This window comes from Grammomys surdaster, unplaced genomic scaffold, assembly GCF_004785775.1.
Source record: "Grammomys surdaster isolate TR1022 unplaced genomic scaffold, NIH_TR_1.0 170, whole genome shotgun sequence".
Classification (NCBI taxonomy): domain Eukaryota; kingdom Metazoa; phylum Chordata; class Mammalia; order Rodentia; family Muridae; genus Grammomys; species Grammomys surdaster.
In genome coordinates this window covers 2,439,879-2,452,071 of record NW_021604618.1, presented here as the reverse complement: position 1 = coordinate 2,452,071, position 12,193 = coordinate 2,439,879, and the positions used below count along the sequence as shown (strand labels likewise).

The following is a 12,193-nucleotide window of genomic DNA, read 5'->3' as shown; positions in this document are numbered from 1 at the left end:
TGCCCTGAGTTTTACAGGGGTACGCCTAGATCCATCCACCATCTACCATGAAAATAAACCTTTCTGGAACCAAGAACTTCCTTGTGTCATTGGGGCCTGCCACCGTCAAAGCCTCTGGCCTACTCCACAGCTGCGGCCTGCTAATTTTCCCCACAAATAATGAACATTATCTGTGAAAAAATCCCCAAACCTCGGAAATACCTTCATGAACTCAGAGATGAGTATGGTATCAAACTCAATTGTAATATAGTTAATTCTTGGTAACTCACATTCATCTGCTTAGCCTGTGTAAAAGATACAGTTATCTAAAGTCCAAACTTATAAGCATTGCTATTATTCCTCACATAATCCTGAGTTTATAGATGACATCATAAGTATTTCAAAAATCATATTTCTATAGATATTTTATATGGATTAGCATACTTTTTCCTTCATCTTTCTTGTTAGTGGTCACTTTCTTAAAGACACAGTTGGATACGATTGATGAATGGAAAAAATATGCAAGCTATATGACCAAAGTAAGTGGAAGAAAGCAACATATTTCAATCTCAATTCAAATATTCCCTGTATCATCAGGTTGTATGACAGTGAACTGCCAAGTTTGTTACCAAGACAAGTTTGAATTTACTGATTCTGATCTTTGGTTACTAGAAGTGTCTCCTGTTTTCAGACTCACCTTCCACCTGCTAAAGTTTCTTTGCATTTGCCCTCTTTTCGTTTCTGTTTCATAAGTGGAAGTCAAAGTGAAAAGTTTTTCTTTTAACATATTGTCTGGTACTTATTACATGACTCCAAGTGCTAATTATGTTTGCTAGTATTAAATTATATCCAAAATATCAAAAATGTGGCTTTTTAGATAACTACAGTAATTTGCTATAAACCTGCAACAAAGGTGAAATAAAAGTGTATCTATATCATATAAATTCTCTTTAAAATGATGTATAAACTTTATAATTATATTAACTGATATTTTATGAGTATAAAAAGAAAGCATTATCATGAATTTTGACAGGAGACTTGACAAAACCTTCTATATTTTTATGCTCAGTAGATATAAGACAATGCTCTCAAGAATATGTTGAATGTTTTCGTTAACCCAGAAAATAACTGGATTTCACAGAACAGACAATGAACTATTATAGTCCTCTCTGTTCGACTACTGTCCAAGGGTCTATATTGTATATCTTAGTTTTCCTCAACTATAAAGATAACGAAAAGGGTAACCAGTTTTGCAGTGTGGAAAACTGAGATGTTTCAGGTCTGACTGGCAACTTCGGAACACATAACTAGTAGGTGTTGAAGCAGAGATATAATATTTTTCTATTCTAAAGTCATTATAAGGTATTTGAACATCCTTTAGTTTTTCTTTTTTTCTTTTCCCTTTCACCATTGTATCTGCCAGGGTAAAAAGCCTTTCTGCTTCTATTCACCTCTTCAACACTAGTTTCCCACTGTCAGACATTATATGCTCTTAATTACCAGCAATCATGAACGCCTAGGTAGTTAGCTATAAGCTCAATATCAGGTTCATAGTGCTTGAGCTACCATTATTTTAAATGTCATTGAACAGAAGAAACTATAAGGATGCTAGTGTTAGGCATGCCAAATGTCACCAGCCCACCCATGACAACATCAAAAATAAGAAAAATGTTCTGTGTCACATAATGTTCAGATTTCAGTATTTCCAATAAATGATAGCCTCTGCCCTCCCTCTCTCTGTGTATCCAGTCAGAACATTCATGAAGAATTTTATTAACTTTCTGTAGATTCCTAGGAACAATATTTTTTGTGTGTGTGAGTGAGTGTGTGTGTGTGTGTGTGTGCATTCACAAGGGTATGCATGTATACAAGTATGTACATGTATACATGTACTTGAATTCATACAGGAGGTAATTAAATGAAGCACAGTTAGTCATCAAAAGACTTTTTTTTTTCATGTGGGTGTTCTGAGGTTCTGAGAACATGACAGAGAAAAATAAAGCCTATTCCATCAAAGAAAGTACCTAGAACATTGTTTCAGCCACCAGCCTGAATTTTGTCTATCAATTCAATGAATATTCAGTAAAATAATTTTGAACAAATGAAGAAATCACAGATTCCTGATTTGCCACCTGCCACCTAGTTTGTAAGTAAGATGTTACTTACAAATCAATTTTTGCTAACTATGATATAAACCTCTGGCCAACCCAGCCAATGTATACATGGACATAGTGTATATTATCCCTAATTCACAAAATAAATTCAGAACTTTTGATCATTGACTGCTTCTCTAAGATAACTCCAAGTGTGTATTAAAGCTATATAATTGGTGGGTTATTCTGTTACTGCCATAAATAATGTGGCCAGTAGCAGTTTGGGGAGAAACCTGTTAACTTTAGTTTGCAGATTATAGTCCTTGATTCAGGGAAGTCAAGACAGAAATCATGGTGGGAAACAATCAGAAGGAAATGAAACAGAGACTACAAACTAATCCTGCTTACTGGTTTAGTACCTATGGCTCAGCCTACTTTCTTATACAACCCTTGACTATGTGTTCAAGGATAATACCTACCACAGTATACTGTTATCTTCCTCATCAACAAACAATCAGGAAATCCTCCCACCAACCTAGCCACAGACTAATCTAATTAGGCAACTCCTCAACTGAGGAGCAGGAATCCCAAATGACTGCAGTTTGTGTCAAGATGCCATAATCAACACCAAATTTAATCCTGTCTGCATTACCAAAGTGAATTGTAGTCAAGATCGTCCCCTCAACAAAAACCCATTTGACTCTTGTTTCTAAACCACACATTATCTGACATAGGCCAGAGATGATTGGTTTAAATGTGGAATTATTGAATACTTAAAGTACATGACATAAAGAAATCTGATTCAATTTTTCTGCTAGCCAGTTTCATGTAGTTATCTTTAATTTACAGATAAGGATATTGGTTGAAATAGGCTAAATGGTTTGTATAATTAATGTGTACCAGTGAAGTTATTTGAGTTCACTTTAAACACGAGCACCTGAGTTCTACCTGATTTCTTTATTATTTTTAGAAAACACACACACAAAATAAGATGTACCAAATGGTGAGCATTTCCATATTAGATTTTCACTTATGTAAATAGAAAGTGAGAATGATGAACTATAGGAGTCCTTTCCAAAACCTTCCAGATTTTAAAATGCTTTCACAAGTTCAGGAATTAAAACCCAATAAGCTATACACCAAGCTGACAGAATTATTATACACAGTTTGCAAATATGATGCAGATGTCATCAGTCACTGTGACTAAAAGGTAGACTTTTTTAAATTATTATTATTAAAGGGAAGAGAGCTCTTAGGAAGTCCACTGAGCACATGGTCAGAGTACAGGACTACGGTAGACAAATAACAAATCATGGTGAAGACCCACTGCTTAGACTACTGAAAAATTAATGTTGTGTTTCACACACTGTTATTAAGATTTAAATATAGTTGTTTCTTCATCTTCTCCCATACTCAGATTGAGCCTACACTTCAGAATAGAAAGCCATCTCATCCAGGGAGTGAAATTCAGGCCCTTAGTAGCTGTAATAGAATGATGTACTATCTTATTTAAATTAAATATTTGCAAAGACATCCATTTTTATTTACGCATTGCAAACCAAGATGATTACGTATGTAACCAAAGGACACTTTAAGGTCCAAGGTTGTCTTATGCAACTTCAAGATTAAAAGTAGACTACAAGATAGATACAATTTCACCATTCTCTCGCTGTGCCTAAATTATCTTTTAAGTATTTTTTACTCATATTCTTTTTCCAAACAGCATTAGATATGTAACATATCTAATACATTATATTTTAAACAACTGATTCTGGTAAGGCCTTGAAAGGAAAAACTTACAAGGAATTTAAGCTCAGCCCCATGGTCACTGTCCTTGAGTGTAACCAACAGACCCTTAAAGTACTTTGTCACACTTCACCCATCCTCAGCAAGTGGATACACATGAATTAACACAAGACTAACCATGACAGACAGACAGACAGACTGCCTGTGAGAGACCATTGTGCTGAGGTCTTGCAGTAAATCACTTATCATTTACAAAACAACATCTAATTTATCAGCAAATTAGATGTTACTCTCAACCCAAAAGCAAAAGAGAAAAGACGAGGGACAGGAAAATTTAAAATATTGCTCAAAGGATGCAGGTATTAGGTTACAGGAGGAAGAAATTTGAAATAACTTTTAAAACTAGTACAAAGCTATAGCTTTCTGGGTCTGGGGTCCCCAGCAGACTGTGGTATATTAATATACCTACAAATACACTGAGTGGCAAACTTGAACAGAAGCAGTTATTAGGTAGGATTTCAACTCCACCATACCCAGGATTTCTTTCCTATCCCATGATAAAATTGTGCATATTGTTGAGCCAAGCGATTCCGAAGCCAAAGAAGGTGATTCCCATACTTAGCCTGGGAGCCTAAGTGTAAAGCTAGCACAGGGATTCACCTTACAAAGAACACCTTCAAACACCTTATCAGGTCAGGGCAAAGGAGCTTTCTTCTGGCACAGATTTAAAATAGATTATTTCTTTTTCTTATCTTCTTTTCCTCCCCTTGGCAACATCTACCTATTTGTGTAAGAAGGGAGGGAGATAGAAAAACCATGACAATATTGAACAGAAAACTGTTATTTGTGGTCTGATTGGATGAGTGCTCAGTATTGAGAAAACTTTTATGGAAAACAAAGATGATTAGAAGGAAATCTTCTGATTAGCAGACACAACATACTTGCAGGGCAGGTTTTCCAGATAAATCCTAAACTTGAACTACAAAGTAAGAAAAACCTTAAGACATTTTCTTCTCTTCTAATGTCTGTTGTACTAAGTTGCAGATGATCAACAACTTTGTATAACTCGACTCCTCACATGACTGAGAATGGTGAATTAGCAGCGATAACCGTGCAAATCATAGCAGACTAGCAGACACACAGGAGAGAAGGGGAGGGGAGGGGAGGGGAGGGGGGGGGAGGGGAAGATTGGGGAGGAGAGGAGAGACAGAGAGACAGAGAGACAGAGAGACAGAGGTGGCAAAGTATGTAGAAGCTGCCATAGAATTCTGGAGGAAAATAATTTGCAATTGTGTTTTCTTAAGTTGAGAAATTCCTACAGAATCTGTGTTTCCAACAGGAAACATGTACCTAGAAAAATAAATTAGGAAAGTGGTTGGCTGTAGGCTACTTTAGTTAAGGAATAACAAGAAAGATAAGAACAGATGATAGGAGGGAAAGAACAGACTTGGATGCTGTTAGCAGGGTGTTTCTGGTTTCTATTATCACCTCTCTAATATAAATCTAACTCCACAGATCCTTAATGACTCTCTAGAGTCTACCACTCACAGCAGTAAACGTGCCCAGCACTAACAGGGTACTCAGGAGGCAGCTGCCGTCCATCTCCTTTGGGATATTCTCAGACTTGTGGATCTTCTGGGATTTAAATATTTTAAAGCCAGAGTTTTGTGCACCATGAAACAGGCAGGGGGAGGGTAAGAGGGAAAAGAGAGGAGAGGAGAGGGGAGGGGAGGAAAGGAGAGAGGAGGGGAGGAGAGGGGAGGAGCAGGGGAAGGATGTTGGCACTTATGAAGCTGGATGTCTACACTGACAGAAGTTTACTTCATCATCTCTAGATCACTGTGCCTTTCTCTCCCGAATAAAAAAATGGCAGCTGTGATCCTCCTATATGTGCCAGATTCCTTCCTAGTTTGGATTCAAAACTTGTCTGCTTCTCTGAGGCTTGTGTGAGTCATCTGTCTCAGACTTGTTTTGTCATTAACCAAGGAATTATGATTTCTCTTTGCCTCAGTTTCCTTTTTTGTTAGCTTGTAATGTGTGATCTGGCTCTAAAGTTACCTGAGTTCATGATTCTAAAAGAAGCTCCCCGAGAGGAAGGTAGAAGGGTATCAGGGGCGGGGGTGAAAGCATTCTGTACAGCAGACAGGCTCCAAGACTCGGACAGAGGTGAGGGACAGGAAGGTGATCCCGTAGGCTCCAGTCTCTGAAATCACGTACAACATTCTCTTTTACTGAATTATTATTTATTTGTGTTTGTTGGTTCGTTTGTTTTTACTGCCTTCTTTCTTTCAAAGCAAACTTGGTCCAGGCTAAGCTTTGGTACTCAACACACAAATCTTTCCTTTGGCCTTCCTTTCTAAGTTACCACAGAATGGTAAGTGTCTGCCTTTTTCTCAAGAGCTGTGTCTTAGTGGTGTTTGGAGGGTTCCTAGTAAAGCCGGTGCTAAACACTCAGTTTCTCTAGAATCTGTGCGCTACTTCTCTGAGAACCAAGGCAGTCTGAAGTTACATGGGGTGGGGTGAATGGGTCCTCCTCTTTTCAGTCATAGTTTCATCACTGAAGCCCCCAGGGATGCAAAGACCACATTTAGACCAGGGAGTGCAGGAAGCGCTCTACCACTTCCTCTGCCTCACCATTCCTTCTTACCCATTAGCCAGAAGCCATCCTTCACCTGCTCTAGTATCATAGTTTTGTGTTAACACATTCTGTTGATCTGCAGTGTCAGGTTGGATAATGAAATTTAAATTGGACCCCTTCGATTTCCAATGGCCAACATTTGTGCTTCTAACTCTGAGGTTTCCTGGTAACTTAAATGCATTCTAGAGTGTCAATCACTTGGATCCGCACCCCACACTGCAGCAGCATTCATGGAGAGATTTTTTTTTCTCCTTCTTCTCCATACTGAACGTTTGCAAAGGCATTTGCGTAGAATGCAGACAACCTGCATCATTACAGCAGTCCAGCTTATCAGTGAGCACAGCTTGATGGAACAACTGCGTGGGCCACCCTGTCCCTCATTTTCTTGTTCCCAATAGCCGGGTCCTTGAAAACCACAGTGAGGGGGAGGGGGAAGGAAAGAGAACCAGAACACTAAATTAATGAACATTTTTTTCACTGAGAAATAAGAAAATTAGGATCACTCACTGTATTTCAGCACAGCTACATCCCGAGGGAAATCCAGGTGGTTAAGAACAAGAAACAATGCATGGTCTTGACACCAAAAGAAAACGAGAAAGAAAACAAAAAAAAAGGAGGTTGGTGAAGAAAAAAAATCCAGCTGCAATTATCCTTCAATTTTAGTCAACACGGGCACCGATCCAAGAGTCCTCTGCTGATTTCTTTCCCAATCAATGCTTCGTTCTCCCACGGTCAACTTTTCTTCAGTGGAATTTCTTTGCAGATGTATTATTAATTTCCTCTCCTCTTGTGGGAAATTCCAAAAGAAAAAAATATATATATCAGGTCTTTACTTTTCTAAAAAAAGCCCCAAACTTTTCATTCCAAAAATATCTCCTTGGCGTACTTTCTCTTTTATAGAGAAAAATGAGCACACTTTTTCTTTGTGGATCCTCAGTTCTCCATTTCCAAACATCCTTGGGGGAGGGGGACGGCTATTTTATGATTATTTATGTCAGAACACACCAAACCCCGCAGGTCTGACATCAGCTTATTTCATTTTGCCCCCAATGCTCCCCGTGTGGCCATATACACATTTATGTTATGATCCAGGTCTCACAAGAAAAAGCTTCATTCTTTCTTCTCTCTGGCACCATCAGCTTATCCTCTGCGTTCTGCTCCGAGAGAGAGCTGCGTCCCGTATCCTGCATTTTAGCAAGGCACCCAACAGCCACCTCCTCCGGGGTTAAAAAAAAAAAAGAAAAAGAAAGAAAAAGAAAAGGAAAAAAGAAAGAAAAGAAAAGAAAGAAAGAAAAAAAGAACAAAAAGTCTTTTCTTTACATCCTCGATTTCTTTCCCAAGCTTTCCTTTCGGAGAATTTAGGGATCAACTGCCCCCACCGGCTACCCTTCCGGCCGGCCCCTTCGTCAAAGATCTGATTAGATTTCTCATCACAACCCAGTGCGCAATTGGATTTTTGATTTCAGCCACCCAGCCACCTTCCCTCTCGCCCCTCCAAACTCCCTGTTAGATCCCGTCGCCTTCCCTCCACCGCCTCTGCGATTTCATAATCTCACGTTAAATGGAGTGCGGGGGGCAGGGGCGGGGGAGGGGGCGGAGGTAGAGGAGGAAAATTTCAAGGCTCCGTCAGCTGTCAAGAACAAACCCGTTCCGCCCCCGGTCAGCTACTTTTTTTTTTTTAAGGCTCAGGGTGGCTTTCACTGGATCCCCTCCCCCACCCCCAGCACTGGGTACAGGTCCTCCAGGTATAGCTGAACTCGGCGATCTGGGCAGGGATCACCGGAGAGACGCTTGATGCGGTCCCTCGCCAGCGGCCCGTGCCAGCACCGGTGTCCCCTTCTCCATCATTCGGCCGTAGATCTCGAGTCCCCAAGGTTGTGGAAGTTCAGGCTAGGCTTTTATTTCAAGCAGGGAAAGCAAAGTGACGGGGCTGACGTGGTGTTAGGTAATTTTAAAGAAGAAAAAAATATAATAAATATATATTTAAAGAAAAAAAGGGGGAGTAACGAAATGAGAATGAAGAGGGTTAAAAAAAATCTCTAATCACTGGCTCCTCTCATCCTTCTGGAATGAAACTGCAGCTTTGATCTCATTTCCAGCTGCGTTGGGGACGGTCTGGAGCCACAAGTTGGTTCCTCTGTGCGCAGCCGTTCCTGACGCCCGCTAGTCCTCCTGGAGGAGACGCGTCCTCGGGCGCGCAGCTGCTCCGCGCCGGTCTCAGTGCCATAGTCCCGGCTTGCGACTCTCTGTGCTGCGGAAACCCGGATCCCCTTCCATCCACTTCGCCGTGAACTCTCTCCCTCTCCTCTCTCTCCTCTCTTCCCAGATAAATGAATGCGCTCTCTGAACGGTTAGCAGCGTCTGCCAGTCTAGACTTTCCACCAATGCCAGGTCCTGTTACTTAGGGTCTTGACTCCCCAAAGCGTTCCAGGACTGCAGTCCCTTCCTCTCCTCTGGCCCTCTTTCTTGCCCCTTTCCCTTTCCCTTTCTCCGCTAGAGATCAGTAAAATACAATTACCCAATTACCTCCCATCATCTTAGCAGTGATTGGTCAATTGCATTAACACTTGAAGTCGGGGAAGAGGGGATTGGAACCACTGAGGTGTGGCACTGCTGCCACCTGGAGGGGAGAGCCGGGAAAACGCCGTTTTAAAGCAGCCCCTCGCCGTCGGAGGCTTGTAATCAGAAAAGCAATTCAGGCTGTGTGGGAGTTGTCAATTTTATTTTTATTTTTTAAAGCTTGCCAGTTTTCATCCCGAAAGCCGAGAGTTTTAAGGTACAAAAGGGAAGATATTGAAATCAATTCACCACTTGATTCAAAATTAACAACAAACACGAAGCTTTTGCTTTCAGATTGATGGTAGGATCCTCTCTGGGAACTCCAGCAGGCTGGTCCCAAGGTAGGGATTAAGACTTCTCTCCTTTGGAGAATTTTTTTTTTTTCCAGGAGTAATCCAGGGTAGCTCAGGAGCTGATAGGGTGGGAAAGCATCGGGAGCAGGGTAATCTCTCCAGGAGGAAACAAGTGTAAAGGCTAGATAGGAGCCTTCAGTCTATGCAGTGTTGCAGTAAATTGGCCTGTTCAGTTTGTACAAGACATTCGGGACAGCTTGACAACTCAATTCCAGCATCCTTCGCTCCTGAATGTGGGCTTTTCTATCAACTAGTGTTAGAAGAGCACTTGGCAAATTTCAACTCCACTGCCTTTCCTAAGAAGCAGGGACACGGACCACAGAACAATGATGCAAATAGTTACATATTTTGTCATTTTTCTCTGCTATATAATTATCACAAAGCTCTTTACATTAGCTACAGTCATTCATTTTATGTCTCCCAAGCATGCTATTTGAGATATGAGGCCAAAAGAAATTTAAAATTATGACGCTAAATATTAGCGATCATGCCTGTTGAAGCTGAAAGTAAAAAACGATTTCTGTTACACTTTTTCCTAGTAAAGATCTTTGGGCCTTTTTTGATGGTGTGTTTTGTCATCTGATTTTGCGCGTGTGTAGTTTTTTTTTTTTTCTAACACCCAGAATATCAGAATGCACTCTTGGCTCAAAAAAAAAAAAAAAAAAAAAAAGAAAACCAAACAGTTAAACAGAGTGTGCAAATGATAAACAGAATTATAACAGAGCAATGAGATCAAAATAGAACCTCTGTGCTACCACAGGAACATCAAAGGCATACTCAAGTTCATGACAAATGTTCTTTTCTCCTTCACTATATCTTTAGTTCTTTGGAGTTCAAAATGTATATCTATATATTTCTTTGAAGATGAAGGAGAAGCAGTAATATGGATTTCAGATGTCATCACCTGCAAGGGAAAATACCTTCATCTCAGATTCAGCTACATTTGCTTATGGTTTCTCAATATGGTTTTGGAGCGCTTTGATATAGTTGTAACTCATAAACAATATGAATTTGTGAAGGAGTTAATGCTTTTATACTGAAACGGATGTTACATGGCCTGATTCACAAACACAAGTAGGCCATTGATTATAACTTCAATTTGTATTGGTCAAGCATCATTTACCCACTGGCAAAACATTGGAAAATACTTCCCCTAGATGCTCTGGATGGATTCAGAGGAGTTGACAACCCCAGGTTTAAAAGTAAACTGATAGGTATTTATTTGGAATCCAAGTGTTCTTTTTAGGGAAACAGACAGCACAAGGAAGACTAACAGCATGTTTATTCAAAGTGGGGTATACTAGCTGTCACTAGACACCTTTAACCCCCTACAGGGTAAAGTATTGTCATGAGTGACACAAAAGGAAGGAATGATGCTAGGTAGGGAATCAAGGAAGATGTTCTAGTTCTGCTTAGCTTCTCACTGCATATCCACAGGACCACAACTGTCTAATTGCTCTATATGGCACTGAATTGGTTATCTGATATTTATATTTGCATTTGCAGTCAATTATTAATCACCCTTTATACGATGTTTTAAAGCCTCTTTTATGCATCACTTTACTTAATATTCAAAAAAAATGAATGATTTTGAAGGCAAAGTGAAATGTCAGATGACATACTTGGTAAATGACAGCCAAATATTGAACCCAGATCCAGTCAGTTTCACTTCCTCTAGTTTCCCAAAAATTCCAAGTTTTCAGTAACACAGAGAGCAGCTCGTAATACAGAAAACATTCATGAACACACCGGCTTTTATTATCAGTGTGGATCCCCAGAGGAGAGTTTGTAGTTTTGTATGGAGATGACACTGTTGTATACTGCTATGTAGCCTTAGTTAAAGTGAACCAAAATAAAGACTCAGCAAGGGAACTGTCCTAAAAGCACACATGCGGTTTTAGTTGTTAAGACACACAAGTGTATATATCTATCCAGCAGGGCTGTCAATTATGCTTAATAGATACATGTATTTAAGATCCTTTATAAGCCATCTTTTAGAAGAAATAATTTGCCTACTGAGTAAGTCATCCCATCCTTATGCTTCCAATTCATCAGTTCTTCTTATTATCTAAATCCTGTCTAAATGAAGGTCATTGGAGGGAGATAACTTGGGAAGAGGGAGTGTGATGCTCCCACAGAGGTTTTCTTCTGTGGGTACACAGAAGTCCACATTTTTTCTTCTGATCTTAAAATGTATAGGTAAAATAAACTTGTCATATTATTTCTCTCTGGGTTGGTGACTCTAAACTGGTATAATCTTTAACAAACACCAGGGGACAGCATCTTGTAATCAGAAACACAAAACAGTAAATACCGTGAAATGAGTAACTTTGTTAAAAAATAAGAAAAAAGACTGTATATCATGTTGTTCATTAGATTTAAGGAGTGACTCCAGGCAATTCTGTCAGTGCATGGTATATATTTATAGGTCTAATTCATTATTTTTATCGTGCAAAACCTGAAAGTACTCTGTTTTGATTCAAATTCTACTATAAACAGAGAATAATCATATCAAGTTTGCCCCTGTAATTCACACAAGCTGGTGTGAATTAAGTCTGTTAAGTTAACTTAAAATTTACTTTAATATTAAATGCTATATTTTTGTAGGCATATGCACTTCTAAGCAATACAACATAGATGATATTTCAGCAGTAGAAGGCATCTCAACAAGCATATATTCTTAGAACCTAGTAATACAGATGAGGATACTAAAGTGTAAGTACATTTGCAGATAGTTGTTTATTTCCAATATATTCCATTGATGAGGGCAATTCCAACATGCAGGATTTACTCCATCTAGATTTATTACTTGTTCTTTCTTGGAT

The 12,193-nt window shown here is 39.4% G+C and overlaps 1 protein-coding gene across 3 annotated transcripts in view; it reads right to left on the bottom strand.

The window, feature by feature from the left end:
• Lrrc4c (leucine rich repeat containing 4C) overlaps nt 1–12,193 on the bottom strand; it is a 1,217,207-nt gene that overhangs the window by 149,324 nt on the left and 1,055,690 nt on the right. The window contains exon 1 of one of the 3 annotated variants that reach the window (XM_028766991.1): nt 6,964–7,777. The exons of the other annotated variants lie outside the window; for them this stretch is intronic. The gene's annotated coding sequence lies outside the window, so the exon portion shown is untranslated. Of the gene's footprint in view, nt 1–6,963; nt 7,778–12,193 lie in introns of those variants that run through there. 3 annotated transcript variants of the gene reach the window in all.